Source organism: Rhopalosiphum padi, unplaced genomic scaffold (genome assembly GCF_020882245.1).
Source record: "Rhopalosiphum padi isolate XX-2018 unplaced genomic scaffold, ASM2088224v1 scaffold1, whole genome shotgun sequence".
Lineage (NCBI taxonomy): Eukaryota > Metazoa > Arthropoda > Insecta > Hemiptera > Aphididae > Rhopalosiphum > Rhopalosiphum padi.
In genome coordinates this window covers 10874608-10878077 of record NW_026869996.1, presented here as the reverse complement: position 1 = coordinate 10878077, position 3470 = coordinate 10874608, and the positions used below count along the sequence as shown (strand labels likewise).

General features: G+C 27.6%; 1 long non-coding RNA gene across 1 annotated transcript in view; it reads right to left on the bottom strand.

Annotated features, from left to right (window-relative positions):
- Positions 1-2907: 2907 nt before the first annotated feature.
- LOC132931254 (uncharacterized) overlaps positions 2908-3470 on the bottom strand; it is a 103514-nt gene continuing 102951 nt past the window's right edge. The window contains exon 2 of the long non-coding RNA XR_009662392.1: positions 2908-3145. This is a non-coding gene — a long non-coding RNA (uncharacterized LOC132931254). The remainder of the gene's footprint in view (positions 3146-3470) is intronic.

Sequence of the window (3470 nt, the reverse complement as noted above, 5' to 3'; positions counted from 1 at the left end):
TGCCATCTAAAACACAAATAGTCAGTTAAATATGTATAATGGTTAAAGAAATAATTATAATGCTTAGCAATAAAACAGATAGTACAAATCTACCAGAATGTTTTGTTGAGTTTTAATGTAAAACAAAATATAAGTAAAGAATACACTTGTACATTAACATAAAATTGCTGCTTTTCAATATTAAAATAATAAGAGTTTGTAATACTTGTATAACGTATACAATAAGAATCATTGTCATAATTTAGTAGTCAAGGTTTCTAGACACTAACATGAGAATTGAGTGTTTTATAAACAGTTGAAAATATGACTTTGTAAAATTACCATGTAAAATCATGTTTTATTGTGTTTATGAAGTATCAGCTTAAATGTAATATTTGAATGTCAATTATTGAAAGTTAGAATCATTTGCTTATAATCTAATGATCAGAGTTTCATGACACTGACTTTTTGTTACACTACTATTAATTTAATATCAATTAAATTCAATACCCATTACACGCACGTTGCACAAAACCATTATTATTAGCAGTACTGTCTAGTCCATTTTCAACGTAGGATGTTGATGTTTTGCATAGTGGTAGAAATGTGAATTCATGTCTCAGCATGTATTGAGTGATCTGCTGTACTGCCATCTAAAAATAAAAAATAGTCAGTTAAATATTATGTGTATAGTGGTTGGAGAATAACTTGAGAATACAGTGTTTTACAAGCAGTTCAAAGTATGACTTTGTAATATTTGTTTAAATTACCATGTAAAATCATGTCAAAATTATGATATTAAATCATTTTTTATTGTGTTTGTGAAGTATCAGCTTAAATGTAATATTTGAATGTCAATTATTGAAAATTAGAATCATTTGCTTATAATCTAATGGTCAGGGTTTCATGACACTGACTTTTTGTTACACTACTATTAATTTAATATCAATTAAATTCAATACCCATTACACGCACGTTGCACAAAACCCTTGTTATTAGCAGTATCGTCTAGTACATTTTCAACGTAGGATATTGATATTTAGCATAGTGGTAGAAATGTGAATTCATGTCTCGGCATGTATTGAATGATCTGCTGTACTGCCATCTAAAAAAAAAATAGTAAGTTAAATATGTATAATGGTTGGAGGATAAAATGTCGCTACTAGACACCGTAAGGAGGACAACAATTTTTATATAACAACTAGTACGTGGACAACACTGAATAATTTTTTAAATGGAAACAATCAAAACATAAACTAACAGACAAACACTTCATTTTTATTACAAAATTCTTGAAAACAATTTACAGTTGAAACTCAAATACAAATACGAATGTAAAACTGCAAAATGATAGGAAATATAGACATAATATTATATACAGACGATAAGAAATAATAATTATGATAAGCCATAAAAGATAGTACCTACAAATATACCAGAATGTTTTGTAGAATATAAAATGTACCTATTATAAGTGTGACTATTTGTACAACCGAAAATTTGCTCCTTTTCAATACGAAAAAAGTGGGTATCGCTCCGGTGTATAGTAGAGATGGTGAGTAGGTCACTGGTCACTATAATGGATGTGTTAAATTTGAATGCAACGACGGGTAGGATTGTATACGAAAAACGATTCTGAACGGAGATGATTTGTCAGTCAATGATAATTAGTTGGATATATTATATTATTACCTATATTTAAATTGTAATATATCGTTATTTTACGCGATTTCGTAAAAAATTATATTTCATACGCACATAAAATGTTTTCTATATTGACAATGGATTTATTTTTTTACTGTTACTTGAAGGAAAACTTATGGATAACCTAGTATATCCAACCTTAAGTATAAATCACAAAGATTTTATGAATTTTCAACTTCAAAATTCTTTGCAAATTTTCGTGATTTTGATATATTTTCTAAACATTTGAACTTTAAATGCTTATAAACAATAATTGTGACTAACGATTTTTGATTTATTTTTTACTACGATAAGTTTCAATTATCTATAAGTAGCTTAAAAAATGTCAAAATATTTTGAAAATTTAATCGCAAATAGATAACGCTAATATAAACGTTTGTTGAAAATTTCAAGTATTTACAATGATTCGTTTTTGACTTGCAGCAAAATCAAAAAATCGATTTTGTCTTTTCAAAGAGGGGCTGAAGTCAAAAACGAAGCATTATTACTACTCCAAAAAGTGATGACGGACACAAAAATAATACAAACATCATTGTAAAATCAATACATTCATCACTCCGTTCAGAATCTAAAAATATTAATTTGTATTATTCGTCAAAATTAACTTGTAAAATCATATTTTATAGTTTTTATGAAGTAAAAATATCAGGTTAAATGAAACATGTGCAAGTTAAAAATTATAAATTAGAATCATTTTCGTAATCGAGTAGTCAAGGATCAAGACACTTACTTGTGTTAACTTCGGGCATAAAATATGAACAATTCGTTTATAATATCAAAAATCTTTATTAAATGAACAACAACTACACCCAATAGCTAAGTAAAAACAACCGTCAATTATGTCAAAAGGCCGTCCGGCGAACGGCACACAACCAACTAGTTTTACTCTGAGGCGATCGGGCATCGGCCGACGGATGTCGTCCCCACTACCGCCCTCTGTCGGTGCATACATTTAATAATTTTGAGTGTTTTATAAGCAGTTTAAATTGGAATTTGTCAAAATTATCATATAAAAACATGTATTATAGTGTATTCAAAATACCAGGTTAAATGAAACACGTGAAAGACAATAATGGTAAATTTCTTAAACTATTGTTCAACCTTCTAAACATTAACTTAATATTTGAGTGTTTTATAAATGTTTTATAATGATCATTTAAATATTATAGTAAAAATAAAATATATTTATAGCATAGGTAAAATTTAAGAATAAACAATACAAGCTAAAGTTGTTTACTATTATTTTATTCAGATATTTAACAAATCTCAATTGTTTCACAGCTATTAATTTAGTATCAATTATATTCAATAACCAAATTATATTCAATAACCATTGCATAAATCCAATATTATTATCAGTATCTTCTAGTCCATTTTCAACCTAGGATGTTGATACTCTCCTTAGTGGTAGAAATGTGAATTCGTGTCTCAGCATGCCTTGATTGATCTGATATACTGCCATCTGAAAAAATGTAGTAAGTTAATAACGTATACCGTTGGAGAATAAGTTGAGAATACAGTGTTTTACAGGCAGTTTAAAAACATGTTTTATAGTGTTTATGAAGTATCAGCTTAAATGACAAATATGGATGTTAGTAATGGTAAATAAGAATCATTACTTAACCTAATTGTCTAGGTTTCATGACACTAACTTGATAATTGAGATTTTTATGAGCAGCTAAAAATATGAATTTGTAATATGAGTCAAAATTATGATATATAAGCACGTTTTATAGTGTTTATTATCAAGTATGAGCCTAAATGAAATATATGGGAAGTTAATAATA